Source organism: Rutidosis leptorrhynchoides, chromosome 6 (assembly GCF_046630445.1).
Source record: "Rutidosis leptorrhynchoides isolate AG116_Rl617_1_P2 chromosome 6, CSIRO_AGI_Rlap_v1, whole genome shotgun sequence".
In the NCBI taxonomy this organism is placed as follows: Eukaryota; Viridiplantae; Streptophyta; class Magnoliopsida; order Asterales; family Asteraceae; genus Rutidosis; species Rutidosis leptorrhynchoides.
In genome coordinates this window covers 407,250,034-407,275,495 of record NC_092338.1, presented here as the reverse complement: position 1 = coordinate 407,275,495, position 25,462 = coordinate 407,250,034, and positions in this window count along the sequence as shown.

Below are 25,462 nucleotides of genomic sequence, written 5' to 3'. Positions count from 1 at the left end.
CGATGAATATAGCAATATAAAGACAAGGGAGGACTAAAAACACTATAAAACCAAGAGTATAGTAGAAGTGAATAGATTCTTCTGGCGGCAGATGGAAAAGAAGAATGACGGATATGAAGGTTAGAAGTATATCAAGAATCAGAACTAGATGGAGCATATTGACGAATGCTTTAAAATAAGAATTGAGGGAGAAAGAATAAAAGGTATGAGCTGTGGAAAATAAGGAAACGAATGGGGTAGATTTATAGTATAATATCAGACATAAAAATCGAGACAGATCATCGCATTAAATCGAAAAGAATCATAATTTCCTTAATTACCGAAGAATCAAATCTTATTACGAAGATTTTCTCCAAATCTCTTGAACTCCGGAAATCAACCCATCTACGTCAAAAGATATGACGAAACTTACTTTTTCTCATTTCACTCTTTTGTGATAACTTCACTCGTACACTTCACATAAAAAAATTGCTTTATCCATATTACTCAATGATGATAAAACTCTAATTTTCAACTCGTATGAGTCATAAAAACATACTTATTGTCATCCATGACCATCCCAACCAAATTTCGGGACGAAATTTCTTTAACGGGTAGGTACTGTGACAACTCGGAAATTTTTGACCAAATTTAAACTTTATCTTTAAATGATTTAATGTTTTTGACACGATAAGCAAAGTCTGTAATGTTGAGTCACGAAAGTTTTGGAACTATATTCATGTAATCAATTATTCTTTGACTGTTCTCGAAGATTCACGAACAATATATGTATTACTTAATGTGCATATATATATATATATATATATATATATATATATATATATATATATATATATATATATATATATATATATATATATATATATATATATATATATATATATATATGATTTCAAGTTATTTAGTAAACGATAGTAACATTCGATTATTGATTCGATTGATATTTAGATAAGTTAACTAAAACATTTAAGATGAACCAGTAAAACACTAATTTGCTACAGTATTTTCGAATTGCTACAGTTCCCGAAAAACTACAGTGTTTTCGAAAATCACTATTTGCTACAGTAAACCACTATTTTAAAATGAAAATGTATATATGTATATGTATATACTACGAGACGATGATTTATAGAAGCAAATAACCAAAACACTTAATTTATTAAAGCTACACTTCGAGTGACATAGTTTATCAATGATTAAGTTTAATTTTTGATAAAGGTACACGTCGCGTAACGAAAAGTACTAGTTTTCTAAGCGTACAAAAATGCATTCGAGCAACCGGAATCGGGACATAAGTCGAGTAACAACGTACGAGTCAACGGACCAAAAATTACAAGTCAACTATGCACGTGAATATAATATAATATATAATTAATTATATAAATTAAATATATTATATTTATATTATAATAATATGTCGACAAGCTAGTGTACAAAACGATTATGAGCTGGATCCCATAGCCATGCGATCGCATGGCCTAGGAGGCTAAACTCGGTACTGTTTCAAGTCAGGTACTATAAAAGCTCGATCTGGTTCCAGCTGAATCTATCTATCCCTCTTTCTCTAATATTACTCCGTATATTTATTTAATTTATTTTATTATTATTATTATTATTATTATTATTATTATTATTATTATTATTATTATTATTATTATTATTATTATTATTAAGATTAATATTATTATTAATCTTATTATTATTAGTAGTAGTATAATAATTATTAGTATTATACATAAAATACTACGACGAGGTTATGTCCAAATGATTTTTTAAAATGGTTTTCGAGCAAGATAGAGCTAAGGAAACTATGGGTTATAACTATGGAGGTTATGAGTAATATTTGTGGGTATTGTTCGCAAGTTAAACCTAGTGTTTATCATCTTCGTTGCGTCTACGTACTTTCCTACAATATTGAATCACAATATTGATACATGAGCATTCATATCTTATCTTTTATATATTAAAAGTGTATCCATGTTTAGTGCTCAAGTATATATGTTTATGCATGCTTGTATGCTAAATTTGTCGTTAAACAGTTTATGATGAATCACGAATTAAATACATAAATTACTGATAAAAGGTATATGATTTGCATATTTTTGGAAAGCTGGCGAAAAATCAATAACTTTTCATTTAGAAATCGCGTAATTTCGATGAACGAATTTAAAGATATGGTCACCTGAATTATGATTGACATTAATTGAATTGCTTTTGAATCTGCAATTGATATTTAATCAACTTGTTTATAAGATTGATAAATTGGATTTTCAAATATTACTAATCGAGTAAATGAATTTCTATATAAGGCACGTCTCGCCTTGTTGAGCAATTGTCAAAATTGATTGTTTATCATATTTTAAAGCCTTATAAAAACTATAGTTTAATTTTACAAGAATTGGGAAACTATGTGAAATGTTAGAATGTTTCGATTGCCATGATCATTCAACTATAGTATTGATTCAGATTGACTTTTTGAAACGACTTTTGATAACTTTTGTATGTCGGTCTCGAGCATTAGGATTGTGATACACTATGACCTGACCTATCTTGATAGACATTTATTGACCAACATATGTTCTCTAGGTTGAGATCTACGGTTATTTGGTATTTCGAGTTTCGGTCACATTTCGGTGAACGACTTTATGTGCTGCTAAGGTGAGTTTCATTTGCTCCCTTTTTAATTGCTTTTGCAATCTATATTTTTGGGCTGAGAATACATGCACTTTATTTTAAACGCAATGGATACAAGTACATACTAAATTCTACACCGAGTTTGAACCAAAAATCCCTTAGCTTTGGTTACTAGTAACTGCCAGTTATAAGAACTGGTGAGCGCGAGTAGTTATATATGGATCCATAGGACTTGACATCCCCGTCTGTTCCAGGTATAGAAACCCTAGCCTGAATTATAAAATAGATGTATGCTATTTGAGTTTAGTACACGTTGGTTTGCGTGTATTGTACATGTTGGTTGCATGTATGTTAAAACAGGGGTACTTATTATATAGACGTTAAAGTTTAGTTACCAGAGTGCTCAATCTTGTAGAATATTTTGATAAACGTTTCGGGATGAAACAACTGAAATCTTGTGATCCACCTTTATATACAGATTATACGAAACATTAAAACTATGAACTCACCAACCTTTGTGTTGACACTTGTTAGCATGTGTATTCTCAGGTTCCCTAGAAGTCTTTCGCTGTTTGCTTATATGTTATACAAGATATGTGCATGGAGTCATACATGCTTTATTCGAGAAAACGTTGCATTCACAAATCATCACCATCTATCTTATTTTGACTGCATTGTCAACAGAAGTATTATTGTAAACTATTATATTACGGTGATTGTCTATATGTAGAAATCATCAGATGTCGAAAACCTTTGATTTAAATATTCATTTATGGTGTGCCTTTTCAAAAGAATGCAATGTTTACAAAACGTATCATATAGAGGTCAAATACCTCGCAATGAAATCGATGAATGACGTGTTTGTCTAAGTGGATTTGGAGCGATCGTCACAGCTCTGCATGGCGTGGTAGTAAGTGCCTTCATTACATACACACACACACACACAAGAATCTCTCGATTTTGACGGTTGTAAAGTCTTCATGATGATTTGGATACGAATAAGCAACGAAAAATTGTTATATAATAAGTAACGAAAATATTATAGAAATCGTTTAAGGTGACAATGTAAGAACGAAGTTCTTAGTAAATATAGACTATTCTAAGTAAAATATCTTTTGATTAAAAGAATTGATTTGTAAAAGTGAAAGTAAAATTTCACGTATACTAGTCAAAAATAAGTAATTATTTATTTTATTATATATAACATATACGGTTTCTAAAATTTGTACGAATGGCAATAAAATAAATTTATTTTTATAAAACTTTGAGAGGATCGCACAGTAAAAATAGTGTGAGTAAAATTTTGGGCAAACAAAATTTTCATATTTCGGAGGTTACAAGTTGGAAAAAGATTGATGAGGATTGAGTAAAAGATTTTGAAAAATTTTGGGTGATATTTGAGGTAATAAAATCTATTGAATTTAAATGTGGTTGATGACTATTAGTAGGGCATATGTTTTTCGACCAAAAATGCTTAAGTGTAAAGTTGTTACTTATAAGTGAGATACGAAAGGGAGAGTATGAGGATGGGAATTAACTACCCATTGATTTTGGAAATTTCGAACTGGTATGACTAATATCGAAGTAAGAAGGATGATGGTGTGATTATCATTAAATAGGAAATCTCTCGGAATAAGTTAGGATTCAGAGTCACGTAAGAATGAGTATCAAATAAGATTCTTGGGTAGTCCTTAATATAGAATTTGAATTGCTGAAGTGACGGGATACAATTTCATTTATGTATCGTTGTGCAAGTTTGTCCATTGTATCGGTTTCTTTCATGACTAGAAAGTGAGCAGATTTGGTGAGGCGGTCAACGATAACCCAGATAGTGTCATAACCGCCTACCGTTTTCGGTAGCTTCGTGATGAAATCCATTGTTATTCCTTCCCATTTTTATTGTGGGATTTCGGGTTGTTGAAGTAACCTAGATGGCTTTTGGCTCACCATTCTCGCGAGGTATACGGATAATCTTCTTACTATAAATAACTTTCGCTTTCATCCTTGAAAGCCAGTCCGTTCCAACTATTTCATCAAAGTTTCCTAACTTGATAAGTATTAGGTTAATCCTAAAGTCCTTTCCAACTTTTACATCAAGCTTCCTAACTTGATGAGTGTTAGGTTAATCTTAAGGTTCATTCCAATAAAATCTTATTATACTACCGTGAAAATTCTATCAATTTCCTCAAATAACATCTGCTTGTGCGTAGGTAACTAATCCTTTCCAACTACTACTTTAAAATTTCCAAGTTTTGTTGGCATGAGGTCATCTCCAAATGACCCACCTGTTAATTTTAAGGTACTACCTTAAATTATTCCTCTATTTCTGCCAGCTTACCATTAGCTTGTCCTATAGATTACTTAACTCCCATGTTTGTTAATGGCTTATTTGTAACGACCCTGGTTTTTCCACTTTTAATTAATAATGTTTATTATTAATACTTGAGATCTATCGAATGTATGTTATTACATTTGCTTGTTGCCATGATTAACCTTACATGACTTTTGAATGCCCGACACGTCTTTGTGACACACGAACTTTCACGAATAATATTTTTAGAATATTATTTACATTCATGATTAAGTTTTATTAATCATTTTAATTAACTAAGGTTATTGGTTAATTACTTGGGCTTTTATCGGATTTACTTGTTAATTACTTGAACTTGGACCTTAAATAGTGTTAATGGACTTGAGAAGCCCACCCTACTTCTTTAGTGGACTCATTAGCCCATACTTACATGTAAGTAGTCCATTTAAAGTCTAACTAGTTAGTTTAAGACAATTGGAATCTAGTTACTTGTTCTTCCCATGCAAACACCTCCATTAACCATCTTTTTAGTCAAATTACATGAAGTATCTAGTGGATCTTTCTCTTCCTCTTGATCCCATTCAAACCGTCACCTAGGGAGTATTATGGGAGAGTTTTCTTTTCAATTTTCCTTAATACTTCATTCACTAAATCACTTCACTTCACACACACAAAAATACTTGCACTTTTCTCTCATTTTTCTCTCAAGTTTTCTCTCCAATTTGTGAGTTCTTTCAAGACTATTTCTCCTTCTATTTCTTGTTTAAAAATCGTAATCTAAACACCCATCATCATCATTCTTGTTTGTTGTTTAATTACTTGTAGTTGTTGTTATTTACATACATGTTATCAAGGATCAAACTTACTAGTTTGTTCTTCTTTTATCTTGTATTTACAAGAACACTCAAGAACATAAACTTACTAGTTTATGTTCTACCTTTATTGTTTTAAAAGATTTAAGGTTCATGTGTTGTAAATCATACTTGTAATTCATGTTTGTAAACTTAAAGTTTACATTCTTAAAGATCAAACTTTGGTTTGAATCTTTAAAGTATGAACAACTCATGAACTAGTTACTTGTTTACTTAGTTTATTACTTCATATTATGCACTTTAAATTCATGTTTGTTAGTTAAAATTGGTCAAGTGTTACTAGTTAACTTTGATCTCATTTATCTTGATCAAAAGTTAACTTTAAAAGTTCAAGAACATGTAAGTAAGCTTTCTTTAAATTATAACTTTGTACACTTATGTTAGATCTAGACTTTTGAGTCTTGGATCTTCAAGATCAAACTAAGAACTATGTTCTACATCCTAAGATCTTGATTAGTTAGTTACTTTCAAGTTTATAGTTCTACATTTCTTTTATATTTCATGTATGTGTAAATCTAAGACTTTAATGTAACTTTGGTTCATCGAAACACTTGCAACACTTGATTGTGTTGTGCTACACATCTTAGACTTGCATTTGGGTTATGATGGTCAAAACTTGGTAAAGATGATGTAAACCCATCAACGAGTTGTACACTTGAAGCTATATGCATCAAGGATGAGAACCGTGATGAACATCAAGCACCAAAACCCACCGGAACTCACTTTTTTTTTTTGTTTTATGTTTTCTGCCTTCTGTTTTCTGGTTTCAGTAACTGACCAGTACACCTGGGCTACTGTAACCTTGATTTTCATATATCTCAGTTCGTGTAGATAACTTTTTATATAGGACTCGTCTTAATCCGAGTTACGGTTTAGGATTTATGGCCCTCCGATCGTCACTATGTCCATTTAACGTTGTGCTGAAAATTCTGACCTACTCGCACTTAAACCGTCGCCACGGTCAAACGAAGAAGAGTTAGCTCTGGAATTTTTACCACACTTAAAGGACTCATATATGGAGCCATTGCCACTGGTCTCACCTCTGTTCGGTTTGTGTAGAGGCCGTGGTGACTGACCGAAGTCAGCCCTTGTTTTAAACTCTTTCCTTGAACAAAACTTACTTTATACCTTTCATTTGATGATGAATGATGATGACCTTGAAGTCCTTATTTACATACTTTTAAAACTTTTGGGACGATTTACTGACTTAGTACTATTTGACTTAGGTTGAGGACCCGTTTGGACAACCTTCATTACTTGCTTACTTTTCGAGTCATACTTTACCGCTACTTTATCATTGTGAGTTTTAGCATTCCCTTTTTACTTTAACTTATTTTGGGAACTGAGAATACATGCGGATTTTATGTTTTACATACTAGGCACGAGTACTTAAACTTATATATGTGTGGGTTATACAACGGCATAAACATTCCCTTTAGCTCGGTAACGTTTAATCATTGGTTTTTGAACCGTGAACGCGAATCTTAGATATGGATCCATAGGGTTTGGCATCCCCACTCGGGCTAGTCGCGCTAGCATTTAACGAGTGTTTAATACTTCGCGAAACATACGCACTCGCCAAGTGCACTTTCAGGGGGTATATTATTAAACGTTAAGTTTGTTACCGAGTGCCCACGGTTAAACATATACTTTGTCATACTAATTTGGATTACTGTTTGAAAGGCTCTTTGTAGCACTGAAATCTCGTGGCCTACCTTATATTACTGTTATACTTAAACTATAACTCACCAACATTCGTGTTGACGTTTTTAAGCATGTATTTCTCAGGTGCTTAAGGTTTGCTTGCTTCCGCTGTACTAGTCATGCTTTGTAGACACCTGCTGCGTTTATTAGAGATGTCACCGCATGAAACGTTATTTTGCATTCAAACATGAAACTTCTGAAACGATATATTTGTAACGAAATATGGGTCACGTACTATTACATATGCTTGCTATTCATAGAAGCATACTTTTAGGTTGTTAAACATTTGACGTTGGTTTTGACGTCACCTTTTATTATGAATGCAAACTTGTTTTGAAAACGCATATAGTGTTTGACCTTGTAATGATCCTGTTGTTGATAGTCCGTACATGTTGATTTAGTACGGGGCATCACATTTGGTATCAGAGCATTGGTTGTAGGGAATTAGGTTGCATTAGTGAGTCTAAGACCGACCTGAGTAGGATTCACTAATAGGACTAATCTACAACTTGCTAGTTTACTTGTTTCCGCTGAACTTACTGCATGCTGCTGCTTACTTTTACTACTATATGACGTATGCTACTACATGTTTTCACTACTGCATGCTACTATTTGCTTGCGATTGCATGCTACTATGTTATATTGCTGCATGTTACTGCGTAGTACTACTGCATGCCACTACCTACTACTACTGCTGTATGAACTTGTTGCATGCTACTGATTACCTTGTACTGCTATGTAAACTCGCTGTATGCTTTTGCTTACTCTCGCTACTTCATGCTACTATCTGCCTTTAACATATTACTTCGGTATGATACTGTTACTATTGCCATGCTATTAGCTGCTGTAGACGATCTAGGCTGCTGTAGTTGTTATGTCTGATTACACTCTTGCTACATGTATACTATTCGCTATACCGACTTGGAGAACTTATCTTTCCCGGTTCAGATGTTTTCCTGAACTACTTTCCCACTCGTCTAATCCTAAGAACTAGTAGTGTAATCCACCTGTTACTACTGCCCCACCGTTTCAGAGATCGAAACATTACTTCACGCAATCTAGAAGATTGTTCAGTTGACACATACCCTGTACGCTTTCATGACCGTCACTCATCTCTTTCATTCTTCACCACTACTCGACGACCTAACGACACTTCTATATTTAGGCATTGGAGAAGTCGGAAGACATCTCCTTTCACAAACTCATAGTGTCTTTCATTGATGCTCAGCCATACCCAAAGACTTGGGAGTCGCCTCAAGGCATATCGTATTACTACTTGCTACACGTACAACCCAACGCGAGACCCGGGTTGGATATCTAGAAGGAACCTAATAACGTTACCTGAATCCGAACCTTTGAAGAAACTTCGGGACATTTAGGCATTAATGCATGATCTACGGAACCTACGCACCCACATCGAGAAACTGTGCGATTAGTCATGTAGATTCTGTTTTGAGATGGCATAGATAAAGCACCGTTAGATGAAAATGTGCATAATTGGAAGTGATCACGTTGCATTGACCATATGGAATGATATTGGAATGAACGTACAATTTAGTACAATATAATGACGCCAGACCAGCGTGATTATATTAAAGTAAATCATGCAGAAGTTCCAATGTTACTACATGAGGAATATGAGGTGGTCCAGGGAAAACTTTGGCAGGGATCACTGGAGCATACGCATTATAGTCTGTTAAAGATAGGAAAGGAATAACCACGTAGCCCAGATACTGTACAAGAAGGGCCTTGATTGTAGAATTGATAACCCAAAAATTTGTTATAGATATCGACACCCTGGACATTTAAGGAAAAAGTTCTCAAATAGGAAAAACTTTGTACTGACTTGCGATAGAGCAATCGTTATCTCAGTTATGGAAACTCGCATGGATCCTGATTTTAGTTAGGGTACGTTTCATCACAACGTTTTATTACCTCAAGGTTGTTTAATACTGGAGCGATAGAAACCTTATATCTAAGAACCTTAGTGTTATGACTAATAAGCCAATAACAACCATGAGGGTTAAGTATTCTATAGGATAAGCAAATGGTAAGTTGGCAGAGATAGAGGAATAATTTAAGGTAGTACTTTAAGATTAACAGGTGGGTCATTCGGAGATGACCTCATATTAACCAAACTTGGGAGTTCTAATGTAGTAGTTGAAAAGAATTAGTCACCTACGCACATGCATATATTATTTGAGAAGATTGATAAAATTTTCACGGCGGTATTATAAGATAGGTTGGAATGAACTTTAAGATTAACTTAATACTCAACAAGTTAGGAAACCTGATGAAAATGTTGGAACGAACTGACTTTCAAGGATGAAAGCGGAATTTATTTGTAATGAGGAAAATTTATTCGTATACCTCGCAAGAATGGTGAAACTATTATGGGAAGAAATGTAACCCGAAAACTGAACCTTATTAGCTACATGACAACAACCCGAAATCCCACAATGGAATTGGGAAGAAATTCATCACTAAACTACCAAGGACGGTAAGGCGGTTAGGACATCATCTGGGTTATTATTGACCATCTCACCAAAACTGCTCACTTTCTAGCCATGAAAGAAACCGATACAATGGATAAACTTGCACAACGATACTTAAAGGAAATCCTATTTCGTCACTTCAGCAATTCAAATTCTATATTGAAGATTTCCCAAGAATCTAAATTGATACTCATTCTTACGCAACTCTAAATCCTAACTTATTACGAGGAACTTATTATTCGATGATAACCACAACATCATCCTTCTTACCTCGATATTAGTCATACCAGTTCGAAATTTTCCAAAAATCAATGAGTGGTTAAATCTCATCCTCATACTCTCCCATTTGTATCTCACTCATAAGCAACAACTTAACACTTAAGCATTTTTGGTCAAGGGACTTATGCCCTACTAATAGTCATCAATCACATATAAATTCAATGGTTTTTATTACCCAAATATCACTCAAAATTTTCAAAAGTCTTTTACTCGATTCTCATCAACCTTTTTCAACTTGTAACCTCCGAAATATGAAGATTTTGTTTGCCAAAATTTTACACACCTTATTTTACTGTGCTATCCTCTCAAGGCTTTATAAAAATAAATTTATTCTATTTGCCATTCATACAAATTTTTGAAATCGTATCCGTTATGTAAAATAAAGTAAATGATTACTTATTTTTGACAAATACATATGAAACTTTACTTTCACTTTTACAAATCAAATCTTTTATTCAGAAGATATTATACTTTGAACGGTACGTGTTGTACATAACCCTAATTTACTAAGAACTTCGTTTCTCCTCTTACATTGTCACCATAAACAATTTCTATAAAACTTTCGTTGCTTATTATATAAAACTTTTCATGGTATTCGTACCCAAGTCATCGTGAAGACTTTACAACCGTCGAAGTCGAGAGATTCATGTGTGTATGTGTTGAAGACACTTCTGCCACGTCATTCAGAGCCTTTGGGCATCCACTGACACTTAACTCATTTAAAAAAATCATTGCGTTACCCCAAGGATCTTATTTGCCACGCCTGTTAGAACAATGCTCTTTCTTACATAACTCTAAGTCCTGACTTATTCCAATGGATTCCCATTTAGTGGTATTAATACCATCATTATTCCGACTTTAATACTAGTCATAACCTGTTTAGCACTTTGCAAATTCAAGAAGCAATTAACTTTTCATCCTCGTGCTCTATCCTTCGTACCCCACTTTTTAGCAACGGCTGCGCACGTAAATATTTTTGGCCCAAAGACTTGGGTCCTGACAATTACCAAAACTACATTTATGTCATTAGCTTTCATTACCTAGTAACTGGTCACCCGACGATTCAAAGTTTTTCCACTCAATCCTTTCCAACTCGTAACCTTTGAAATACGAAAAACTATGTTTATCAAAGTTTTTACACGTTGTTTATTTGTACGGTCCTTACAAGATTTACCGACAATGAAAGTACTAAAAACCTTTCTGTCACTTATACGATTTATAAAATCATATATGTATAAATTTATACTTACTTATTTTGATACTAAGTTATATCTTCAAATTATTTAAAAACTGCTCCTTTACCGAGTTATTCAACTTAAGTCAAATAGTTTTGTGCAAAATGGTACACGTTGTACCTGCTCCCAAATTTACTAGGAACTTCGTTCCGTTTACGTTGTCACAACAAACGTTTAAAGGTTTTGTTTATCAAAACTCCCTTGGTTGATTTTATTAAAGGTTTTCGTATCAGACTACACCATGTGTGGACCACACTTTTTCTCGCCATCTGTTAAGAGATGAAACTTACTATTAAGATCTTTTGTGAAAAACTCTTGAGCCACTTTGGATGGCAGTTTTATAAAATTTGTTAGAAAATCCTTGCACCCATAAAATGTTCTTTTAAAGCTAGACATGACAAAAACGTGGGCCGATAAATTAGTTTTCTGAGGTACACCCATTGGTTACCTCATTGTAGGAAAAGTACTAGGAGGGTTTCTATTCTCAATACTTTACGGCAAATCACAACACCCTCGTAAACCTCATCTCTATGAATCAGTATGTTGAGACACAAGAATCATTTTTGGAGATTCTTTTCACTCGGAGTAAACCATTCGTTAGGACCAAGGGTTCACGTATCTTCTCATCCGCACATCCCCTTTTAGTACACGGATAAATTCAGAACGAACCACTTGAAGAGTTCACTCTCGTTCATAGATCACACCTTTCGTGCGACTTTCTTTCGAAAATGTAATATAAGATACTTTGAGAATCTATGAATCTTGATATCCCTTGGAAATATCCCTTGGAAGGGGACTACTTAAAACATTTACGACACTGATGTGGATACTCTATATATTACTTCCCTCTTTGGTTGCAACTGTATGTTGCTCTAGTTAACATTAACCCTAACTTCAACATATGACTGAAGGGATGAAGTTACATTACGTAATCGTGCTTTCATTTCATCCAAGGATAGGTTCACCCGCAGTATGGTAAACTAAGTGATATCCCTCATTGTTCGTTCAGACCGTCCTGAAGACACTATAAATAATTATGGCTTGCAAGTCCGATTGGTCACTTTCAGCTAAAATTTCGATTCACTTACTCAAATGAAACGTTCTTAAATATCGGGTTCCTATGCCTATGGCCTCCTTCCGAAACCAAGGGGTTGGTAAAACCCGTGGCTAACGCTATCCAGACATCAAATCGCATGGTTGTAATCACTATGTTTTTCATTCTACCTGTCAACTTATATTACGACATACACGCTCAATGTTTTAGATGAGCTTAGGATCATTCATGATGCAGTCCACGCACCCAACTTACCGAAGATGCCTGTAAGGCTAAACACACCATCTTTCTTTTTGTGGATATACATTCAGATGACATACTCATGTTAAGCAGAAACGAAATCGATTTGTTGATCTTTTAAGACAAGAGACTTAATTAACGACAGATGCCTATTCATACTTTCATACGCCGAAGTACCTTTCAAGGTAAATAACTTACTGCTGAGCCACGAGTCTCACGGAACTTTGATACCCCCTTCTTATTCGAATACGGTACCATTGTTGGGCACTCCTTAAAATTTCGGGACGAAATTTTCTTTAACAGGTGGGTAATGTAACGACCCTGGTTTTTCCACTTTTAATTAATAATGTTTATTATTAATACTTGAGATCTATCAAATGTATGTTATTACATTTGCTTGTTGCCATGATTAACCGTACATGACTTTTGAATGCCCGACACGTCTTTGTGACACACGAACTTTCACGAATAATATTTTTAGAATATTATTTACATTCATGATTAAGTTTTATTAATCATTTAAATTAACTAAGGTTATTGGTTAATTACTTGGGCTTTTATTGGATTTACTTGTTAATTACTTGAACTTGGGCCTTAAATAGTGTTAATGGACTTGAGAAGCCCACCCTACTTCTTTAGTGGACTCATTAGCCCATACTTACATGTAAGTAGTCCATTTAAAGTCTAACTAGTTAGTTTAAGACAATTGGAATCTAGTTACTTGTTCTTCCCATGCAAACACCTCCATTAACCATCTTTTTAGTCAAATTACATGAAGTATCTAGTGGATCTTTCTCTTCCTCTTGATCCCATTCAAACCGTCACCTAGGGAGTATTATGGGAGAGTTTTCTTTTCAATTTTCCTTAATACTTCATTCACTAAATCACTTCACTTCACACACACAAAAATACTTGCACTTTTCTCTCATTTTTCTCTCAAGTTTTCTCTCCAATTTGTGAGTTCTTTCAAGACTATTTCTCCTTCTATTTCTTGTTTAAAAACCGTAATCTAAACACCCATCATCATCATTCTTGTTTGTTGTTTAATTACTTGTAGTTGTTGTTATTTACATACATGTTATCAAGGATCAAACTTACTAGTTTGTTCTTCTTTTATCTTGTATTTACAAGAACACTCAAGAACATAAACTTACTAGTTTATGTTCTACCTTTATTGTTTTAAAAGATTTAAGGTTCATGTGTTTTTAATCATACTTGTAATTCATGTTTGTAAACTTAAAGTTTACATTCTTAAAGATCAAACTTTGGTTTGAATCTTTAAAGTATGAACAACCCATGAACTAGTTACTTGTTTACTTAGTTTATTACTTCATATTATGCACTTTAAATTCATGTTTGTTAGTTAAAATTGGTCAAGTGTTACTAGTTAACTTTGATCTCATTTATCTTGAACAAAAGTTAACTTTAAAAGTTCAAGAACATGTAAGTAAGCTTTCTTTAAATTATAACTTTGTACACTTATGTTAGATCTAGACTTTTGAGTCTTGGATCTTCAAGATCAAACTAAGAACTATGTTCTACATCCTAAGATCTTGATTAGTTAGTTACTTTCAAGTTTATAGTTCTACATTTCTTTTATATTTCATGTATGTGTAACTCTAAGACTTTGATGTAACTTTGGTTCATCGAAACACCTGCAACACTTGATTGTGTTGTGCTACACATCTTAGACTTGCATTTGGGTTATGATGGTCAAAACTTGGTAAATATGATGTAAACCCATCAACGAGTTGTACACTTGAAGCTATATGCATCAAGGATGAGAACCGTGATGAACATCAAGCACCAAAACCCACCGGAACTCACTATTTTTCTGTTTTCTGTTTTCTGCCTTCTGTTTTCTGGTTTCTGTAACTGACCAGTACACCTGGGCTACTGTAACCTTGATTTTCAGATATCTCAGTTCGTGTAGATAACTTTTCATATAGGACTCGTCTTAATCCGAGTTACGGTTTAGGATTTATGGCCCTCCGATCGTCACTATGTCCATTTAACGTTGTGCTGAAAATTCTGACCTACTCGCACTTAAACCGTCGCCACGGTCAAACGAAGAAGAGTTAGCTCTGGAATTTTTACCACACTTAAAGGACTCATATATGGAGCCATTGCCACTGGTCTCACCTCTGTTCGGTTTGTGTAGAGGCCGTGGTGACTGACCGAAGTCAGCCCTTGTTTTAAACTCTTTCCTTGAACAAAACTTACTTTATACCTTTCGTTTGATGATGAATGATGATGACCTTTAAGACCTTATTTACATACTTTTAAAACTTTTGGGACGATTTACTGACTTAGTACTATTTGACTTAGGTTGAGGACCCGTTTGGACAACCTTCATTACTTGCTTACTTTTCGAGTCATACTTTACCGCTACTTTATCATTGTGAGTTATAGCATTCCCTTTTTACTTTAACTTATTTTGGGAACTGAGAATACATGCGGATTATGTTTTACATACTAGGCACGAGTACTTAAACTTATATATGTGTGGGTTATACAACGGCATAAACATTCCCTTTAGCTCGGTAACGTTTAATCATTGGTTTTTGAACCGTGAACGCGAATCTTAGATATGGATCCATAGGGTTTGACATCCCCACTCGGGCTAGTCGCGCTAGCATTTAACGAGTGTTTAATACTTCGAGAAACATACGCACTCGCCAAGTGCACTTTCAGGGGGTATATTATTAAACGTTAAGTTAGTTACCGAGTGCCCACGGTTAAACATATACTTTGTCATACTAATTTGGATTACTGTTTGAAATGCTCTTTGTAGCACTGAAATCTCGTGGCCTACCTTATATTACTGTTATACTTAAACTATAACTCACCAACATTCGTGTTGACGTTTTTAAGCATGTATTTCTCAGGTGCTTAAGGTTTGCTTGCTTCCGCTGTACTAGTCATGCTTTGTAGACACCCGCTGCGCTTATTAGAGATGTCACCGCATGAAACGTTATTTTGCATTCAAACATGAAACTTCTGAAACGATATATTTGTAACGACCTATGGGTCACGTACTATTACATATGCTTGCTATTCGTAGAAGCATACTTTTGGGTTGTTAAACATTTGACGTTGGTTACGACGTCACCTTTTATTATGAATGCAAACTTGTTTTGAAAACGCATATAGTGTTTGACCTTGTAATGATCCTGTTTTTGATAGTCCGTACATGTTGATTTAGTACGGGGCATCACATTATTAGTCATAATACTAAGGTTCTTAGATATAAGGTTTCTATCGTTCTGTTATTAAACAACTTCGAGACAATACAATGTTGTGACAAATCGTCCCCTAACTATAATCAGGATCCATGCGAGTCTCCATAACGATTGCTCTACCGCAAGTAAGTCCAAAGTTTTTTCTATTTGAGAACTTTTTTCTTAAGTGTCCAGGGTGTCTATATCTATAACAAATTTTTTTTTTCGGGTTATCAATTCTGCAAACAAGGCCCTTCGTGTACAGTATCTGGGCTACGTGGTTATTCTTTCCCTACCTCTAATTGACCATGATGCGTAAACTCAAGTGGTTCCTACCAAAATTTTCTTTGAATCACTTCATATTCCTTATATCGTAACATTGGGACTTCTGCATGATTCACTTCAATATAATCACGCTGGCCTGGCATCATTATATTGTACTAAATCATATGTTCATTCCAATATCACTCCATATGGTCAATGTAACGTGATCACTTCAAGTTCTACTCAATTTCATCTAACGGTGCTTTATCTATGCCATCTCAAAACAAAACCTACATAATTAATCTCACGGTTTCTAGGTGTGGGTGAGTACGTTCCGTAGGTCATGCATCAATGCCTAAATGTCCTGAAATTTCTTCAAATTGTTCAGGTTCAGGTAATGTCGTTAGGTTCCTTTCTAGAAATTCAATCTGGATCTCGTGTCGAGTTGTACGTGTAGCAAGTAGGAATACGATATGTCTTGAGGCGACTCCCAAGTCCTTGGGTATGGTTATGCATCAGTGGATAACACTATGACATTGTGAAAGGAGATGCCTTCCCAACTTCTCCAATGCTTAAGAGTTTTAGGGACCTAAGTCCAGAAGTGTCGTTAGATTGTCGAGTAGTGGTGAAGAATGAAAGAGATAAGTGACGGTCATGAAAGCGTACGGGATACGAGTTAACTTGCTAAAACTAAACAACCTTCTAATGTTCATACATTGTACGTGGCTAATTAGAGTGAGCTCGGGGTGCGGTTACTCCGACAAGTCCTCACATATCTCCTCCTTCGAGGATCAACTTTAGCGGGCGTGTAATCCGAGGGGTACTCCTCCTAGATTGCGTGAAGTAATGTTTCGATCTCTGGAACGGTGGAACGGTAGTAACAGGTGGATTACAATACTAGTTCTTAGGGTTAGACGAGTGAAAAAAAGGGTTCAGAAAAACATCTGAACTAGGAAAGATAAGTTCTCCAAGTCAGTACAGCGATAAGCAGACGGGTAGCAAGCACGTAATTAGGCATAGTAACTATAGCAGCCTAGAGTGTCTACAATAGTACATATCATGGCAGTAATAGCAGTAACAACAGAAGTATCATGCAAAAAGCAGGTAGTAGCATGCAGTAGCGAGAATAAGCAGTAGCATACAGCAAGATCATATAGCAGTAAAAGTAAGCAGTAGCATGCAGCAGGTTCATATAGCAGTAAAAGTAAGCAGTAGCATGCAGCAGTTCCGCAGAAATAAGTAAACGAGCAAGTTGTAGATTAGTCCTATTAGCGAATCCTACTAGACTCGGTCAAGACTCACTAATGCAACCTAATTTCCTAAAACCAATGCTCTGATACCAAATGTGACGCCCCGTACAATACCATCATGTACGAATCGTCAGCAACAGGTCCATTACACGGTACAATACTACATGCTGTTTAAAAACCAGTTTTGCATTCATGAAAAGGTGACGTCTTTACCAACGTCAAATGTTTTACAAAGATAACGTGCTTCTACAAATAGAAAGCATTAACATAAGTACGTGACACAAAGGTCATTACAAAGCCATTGTTCAAATGTAACATAAGTTGTGAATGCAAAGTAAAAGTTCCATGATTGAGACTTCTCTAAGTAATGCAGCGGAAATCTAACACAGCAGGTCCATAACAGAAAGTCTATAACACCAAGACAGCAAGTCTAACAGCAGAAGCAACAACGTCTAAGCACCTGAGAAATATAGGCTTAGAAAGTCAACACGAATGTTGGTGAGCTATAGTTTGTTTGTAATCAGTAAAGTAATGTAGACCACGAGATTTCAGTGCTTTAAACAGCAGTTTAAATCAGTATTTCAAATCAGTATGATAAAGTATATGCTTATCCGTGGGCACCCGGTAACTAGACTTAACGTATGTATATCACCCCCTAAAAGTGCACTTGGCGAGTGCATTTGTCCTCGAAGTATTAAACACCCGTTGAATGCTAGCGCGACTAGCCCGAGTGCAGATGTCAAACCCTATGGATCCATATCTAAGATTCGCGTTCACGGTTAGGAAACCAATGATTAAACGTTACCGAGCTAAGGGGAATCTTTGTGCCGTTTTGTAACCCACACATATATAAAGTTTAAGTACTCGTGTCTAGTATGTAAAACGTAAAAAGCGCATGTATTATCAGTCCCAAAAATAGTAAAAGTAGTAAAGGGATGCTATAACTCACAGTGAATAAGCAGTAAAAGTCGATACGAAAAGTATGCAAGTAGTAAGTCGGTCTGAAAGGTCGTCAACCTAAGTTAAAGGTCACTAGGTCAGTATGTTGTCCCCATAAGTTTAAGAGTACATAAATTAAGTTTAAGTGTCATCATCATCATCATCATCATCATCATCATCATCATCATCATCATCATCATTCATCATTCATAAAAGCTAAGTAAGTTTAACAAGAATAGAGATCGAAACAAAAGGAAGACTTCGATCAGCTGCTACGACCTCTATACAAATCGAAAAGAAGCATAGTCAGTGGCCATGGCTCCGTATGTGAGTCCTCTAACTGTTGACCAATTTTCAGAACCTAACTCGTCTTCGTTTGACCGTGGCGATGGTTTAAGTGAGAGTAGGTCAGAATTTTTAGCACGTCGTTACAAAGGCGTGGTGACTTTCGGAAGGCTATAAATCCTAAACCGTATATCGGATTTAAGCGAGGCCTAAACGAAAAGTCATCTAATCGAAACGAACTATCTGAAAATCAATTTTCCAGAAGTCCGGGAGTATGATCATACCCCAAAAACAGAAAACAAGTGCGCTGGTGGGTTTCTTGGTGCTTGATGCTCATCACGGTTCTCATCCTTGATGCGTGTAAGCTTCAAGTGTACAACTCATTGATATGTTAGCATCACTTTGATCAAGATTCAACCATCAACACACAATATGTTAAGACCAAGTAAGAATACAACTCACTTAAGAGTTTTAGAAGGATGATGAACCAAGGTTACATCATATTCTTTGTCTTAACATAAATACAAGTTCTATTTACAACTAAAGCTACAAACTTTCCTTCAGTCAAACAAGTATGAACACAAACTTGATCAAATAAAGTAATAGAACCCTAAGCTAGAGAGCTTGGATCCTTTTCATACAAGTTATGAGATTACAAAGCTAGAAAGCTTGAATCTTTGGTGTTCTTGAAGATCTTGAAGCATAAAGCTTAGATCTTCAAGTTACATGAAGATCATAAACACAAGTTTTGATCTTTATAACAAAATAATGAGATCACAAGTTAGAAAACTTAGATCCAATAAAAGAAATGAAGATTCAAAGCTAGAAAGCTTGAATCTTGATTGTTCTTGAAGATCCTTGAAGCATGAAGCTAGATGTTCAAGTTACTTAGATGCCTCTCGGGAACTCCTGCCATACCGAGTTCATAGAATCTTCATATATAGTATAACCAGAGGTCTTAATCCTATGAAGTAGCTAAGTTCATATAGGTGGACAAGTCCTGATCACAACCTAGGTTGGTCAATCCTTAAGATGCTAGCATACAAATCTATCGAAATCACAAGTTCAACATAACAACGGTAACCATACTAATTTAACATAACTACGCTAACCCAAACTTCTATCATGGAAACATACAGATTAATTAAGCTAACATGATAATATCAGAACACATTATTAAACATAAATGATAACAATACATGTTTAGTTAATAAGACAAGTGTTTCGGATAAAAACCTGAAAAGGCTGAAGAAATCTGCCCGAGATCGCAGGGACTCACCGGGATATCCTTCGAAAAATAAAAGCTAAGCTAGCTACTATTAAAAACTAACTAAAAAGCTTAAAAATCTAAATTGAAGTACAAATTGAGTGTGTGTAAAAATGAGTGGAAGAGGCCCTTTAAATAGAGTGGGAAATGGCCTGCATACTGATGGCAAGCCGTATGGCAGGCCGTTTTAGGTGGTCGTTTGCTTTGGCAAGCCGTTTTGCAAGGCCGTTTGTCCAGGCCGTATGGCAGACCGTTTTTCACACTGGCAGGCCGTATGGCCTGCCCTGGCCAGCTTGTTTCCTGGATCGTAACTTGATTTCCTTGGTCGTAACTTGTCTTTCCCCGTTTTCGCTCTAGATTCTTCGTTTTAGCTCCGTTTTACTTGATTCTTTTTGCATCACCTTTGTAATTATTGAATCTACAAAATTAACCGAAAAAGCGATTATGTTGGCGACAAAGTTTGGAACTTTATGGATTTAGGGCTCAATATCGGGGGTAAAAACGTGACTTTTTGGCCGATAACATTTACCGATAAATTACTTCTCTCTATTTCGTGCCTCTATGAGTGTTATTACAAAACTTGAGAGAATTAGATGTAATTTCTTTTGGGGTGGGACGGGTGGGAATTCCAAGATGGTTTGGGTCAAATGGGAGGATTCTCTCTTACCTTACGGTGAGGGAGGTCTAAACATTGGGTCTCTTCGGGCAAAAAATCTTGCCCTCTTGGGTAAGTGGTTTTGGCGAGCAAAAACCGAGTACGACTCTCTTATGGTTTCGGTGATTAAAAGTATTCACAGTACTAACGGGCTACTCCCTCCCTCGGGTTCTCGTAGCCCGAGTGGAAATAGTAGCGTTTAATTACATATTTTACGTGCAGGATATTCTATCGAGTCCCTAGGAACAAGCTTTGCAAATTCCTTTAAAAGAGTTATAGGTGACGGTGCAAATACATGCTTTTGGGAGGACCCTTGGTTACTAGATGTTCCGTTGAAAGACAAGTACAGGCGGTTATACTACTTCGAGTCAAACCAACGTTGTTGCGTGGGTGACAGAATTGAATGAGCTGCTGGTGCTATCGAGTTGAATTGAACTTGGAACAGGAACCTTACGAGTCGTGCAGAATCTGAGCTAAACGACTTGGTCAACTCGCTAAATTCATATTCCAAGCAAGACAAAAATACGGATACCTGGACGTGGAGTTCGAATCCGAATGGGGTGTTTACTACAAAAAAACTCTCTTCAATACTAGACGAAGCAACAATTGGTAGTAATCCTAGAGTACAATGTGAAACCCTTAAAAATAATTTAGTGCCAAAGAAAGTGGAACTTCTCATATGGAGGGTGTTAAAAAGGCGGCTTCTGGTTCGTACCGAGCTCGACAAGCGAGGTATCGATCTTGATTCCGTTCAATGCCTTTTATGTGATGATGATGTTGAAACCATTGATCATGTGTTGTTTTTTGCCGACATTCGATGGACATTTGGGAAAAGGTCTATAAGTGTTGGGGGTTTAACGCGGTAACACACTTAATCTTGAATGAAGCCTTTCGAGGAAAATGTAACCGAACTACAACCCCCCTTCGAAACTTTGGTGTGGCAAGCGTTAGAATAGACATGCGCTTATTTCTTATGGGGGAATCGTAACCAAAAGGTCTTTGAAAATTCGAGTCGGAATGCCCCGATGGCATTAATGGAGATACAACTAAAGTCTTTTGAGCGGATTGCAAATCGAGTAAAAAATCGGAAGTTGGATTGGTTAAAGTGGTTGACGGATCTGTGGGCTTGTCTTGCTTAAATATGTTCTAGTGGGTTACCATGTTGCTTGCTCAATAACCTCTTCTTTGGTTCCTGCTTTTGAGATGTTAAGTTAGTATATCTCATCTAGTTATGATGTATGATCAAGTAGTTTTATTGTTCTAAAAGGCTTGACCGCCTATAATGGTCTTCGTGTACGGGCAAGGCCCCCCTTTTGGCCTTTCGTATTTAATGAATTGCTTTCCGAAAAAAAATATTTTGATTGTATGTGTTCTATGAAATACAATGATGACAGTGATGTATATACACTAGATGTTACATATAGATATTGATGATGTACATATATACTGAATACTGAATTTGACTTTATTTTAAGATGTTGGTAAGATGTAGGGTGATGATTTAGTTTTGAGTTTTTTTAGTGTTAGTGTTTTGTAGTAAAAATGGGTTTTGCATGTTTATGTTGGTAAGAAAATGAAGAACAAAGTGAACCAGAAGAAAAGAAATTAAATGATTATACCCTCGTCTGTAATGCACGTAATTTAACTTTAATGAAAAATTTAACAATCGTCGGGTTTGGAGACCAATCGTAAAACTCTTGCATATCCCGAAGACCAACAACGTCATAAAATAGATAAAAGGTAATCATGTAATTTAGAGCATACCACAAGGACCAACGACATAATTAAATATCTCTAATTTTATTTTTATTTTTTTTTTTTATTTTTTTTTGTTGATGACCTTGTTAACTAATGGGAACACTCGATATTAAAGAGACAAAACCACTGCTTGAAGTAGAAAAAATAAAAATAAATAATCACTGTAATACTTATGTCTTGTGGCCCACCATCTTTTATATAATTTCTCACTTTTGCAACACAAATCCAACAAAGCCAAGAAAGTCAAAGTGTCAAACTCCCAAGGCCGACTTTATCAACAACATACATCACCCCACACGTGTTTTCTCTCTTTAACTCCATCTATTATTATTATTATTATTATTATTATTATTATTATTATTATTATTATTATTATTATTATTATTATTATTATTATTATTATTATTATAAACTTAAAAGTTTTAAAACTTACAAAAAATTAGTGGGAAGCCTAGAGACAATCTGGGCCCTCACACCTCTAGCAATAGGAAAACCTATCCTAGTAAAAAATATGAGCAGCAGCACCGGCACCAATATCTTGCGCCATCAAACTCTTCTGAACCCGCTTAAGCAAAGAAATAGCCTCATTCTCTAATTCCCCAAGGGAAGAAAATGAGAAAGGAATGAAACCATAACCAATCGCCTGACAGCTAGATTCGTACTTGACCCGCTTCCGACGAGCCGCATCAACCACAGCACGTCCAGGGACAAAGTCAGAAAGCCCAGACTGTGTCAAAGGAGAAGACCCTATCAAGTCAACACAAACATCGCGACCACAATCCCAGGAATAAAGTAACACATCTGCAGGTCTGAGGGCCCTGTCGTTCCCTCCAGACAACCCAATGTCAACCTCCTTTCTCGCTGAAATCCCAGATCGATAACAAACATCAACAAGGGAATCCCGAACAACATTATGTCGATGCTTAATACCCACCATACCAGCACAAGACACCGCGTGATCCCCGAAAATATCCCCAGTAAAAACCCTTGAACAGGCAGAGCATGCCGTCGAGATAGAGAACAATGGAACACCCAACCGGTAGCACAACACACATCGGTAAGTCTTTGCGTTCATCGTCTGACCCAACCCCAAAATAGGGACTGCCCTTAGCCAAGCAGAGGTGTGATCACCCTGCTGCGATTTCCATAAGGCCGATTGTCGGGGAGATAATGAAAAAGTGGATTCTGCAGAAGCGGTAACCTTTGTGAAATAAACATCTGCCAATTTCTTCATGAGTATGGGGGCAGCGACCTCACTCTGATTACCTAAAATATCAAACCCAACCGTTTTATTAAACAGACCCAATGCATCTTCAAAAGCACGACCAAGACCAACAATACCCGCATGACGTAGGAGCTTGGTCTGCAACCCAGCAGACTGTAATCGAGAAGCCAGAAAAGCATAATGACGAACATCTCTCGCAGAATAAACACCAAGCCCTCCAAATGCAAATGGCAAGGTGGCAAGCCGCCACTGCCAATCACCAAACCCAGGCCCTGAAGCAGTAACAATACGCTCCAAGGAAGATCGAAGGGCTCCATCGAAAGCGCGTTGAGCCGCCTCAAATATACTAGGAGGACAAGTACCCAAGGTAAAGTAGAGTTTAGAAACTCCCGTACATGCCCTTATTATTATTATTATTATTATTATTATTATTATTATTATTATTATTATTATTATTATTATTATTATTATTATTATTATTATTATTCATCCTAACTCTATGCCTTTATACCTTTGTCAGCTTAGCTTAATTAAGTACGAAGTATATTATTTACGAGTAATATTAAATTAAAGATAATATATATTTCGATCCCTATTTAATTTTTTATATCACATTCTTTTCTAAAGATGTTAAGTTGTTAACTCATATACCATAACATCATTCCAGACCAAGTCATGTACGTACCTTCACTACATTACGAGTCGATCTACATAAAAAAACATTGATCCACATAAATCTTCTCAAAATACAATTGGCGTATCCTTCAAAAATATTTGTAAAAGTCACGATTTATCCTCCAATAATCCAAACAAATAAGATAATATCACATAATAAGATTAGTTAATAACTAGTGAAATGACTCGTGGAATCACGGGTTTATTTAAACGAAATAGTTTAATGATATGTTTTACGTATTAAATGAATGTAAATATTAAAGTCATTTAGTTTAATGATCCGTGGAACCACGGATTCCTACTAAGAAACTTGTCGTTATTTTTACAAACATATTGATGTACTTAAATTGGTCAGCATAAATGAACGACATTCATTCTCTCACCACCATCTTCAAGTTTTCATCACAATTACCTTTTTTTTGTCATAAAAACCTACATTTCAACTTTTTATTGAGATATGTAGTTCGGATACATATGTAACGTAATTAATCCAGTAAAGAGAACTCATATTTGAATAATAATAATAATAATAATAATTATTATTATAATAATAATAATAATAATAATAATAATTATAATAATATAATTATAATAATAAATAATTATAATAAATTTTGCTTAAAAATTGAGTATTATATTTTTAATAATAATTATTAGTAATAACAAATGCCTCTTGAAATTTTTTAAAAACTTAAAATACAATTATTATATGAAGGTTGTACAATATGCTTCAAAATTTGTACATGTGTTCATGGGTTATTTTGTAAAAGACTATACAATTTGTTAAAAAAGTTTGTACATATGGTTGTGGGGTATTTATATATTCTGGGTATTTATTTGTTTTGATTTTGTATTCTTTTTTAATTAGAATTAATTTAATAATGTAAATCCGTAAAAATGGTATTGTCGTTAAGTAGAATTAATATATAAAATAATAATGACATCATCATTATGAAAATTATAAGGTAATTAATGAAATAATGACATCATCGTTTTAGAGGTTTATATGAATATATGGATAGAAGGATAAAGAATTAATACATGACAAATGTTAAGAATTTAAAGTGTTACAAGGATTAGTAGGATGATTATAGGATAT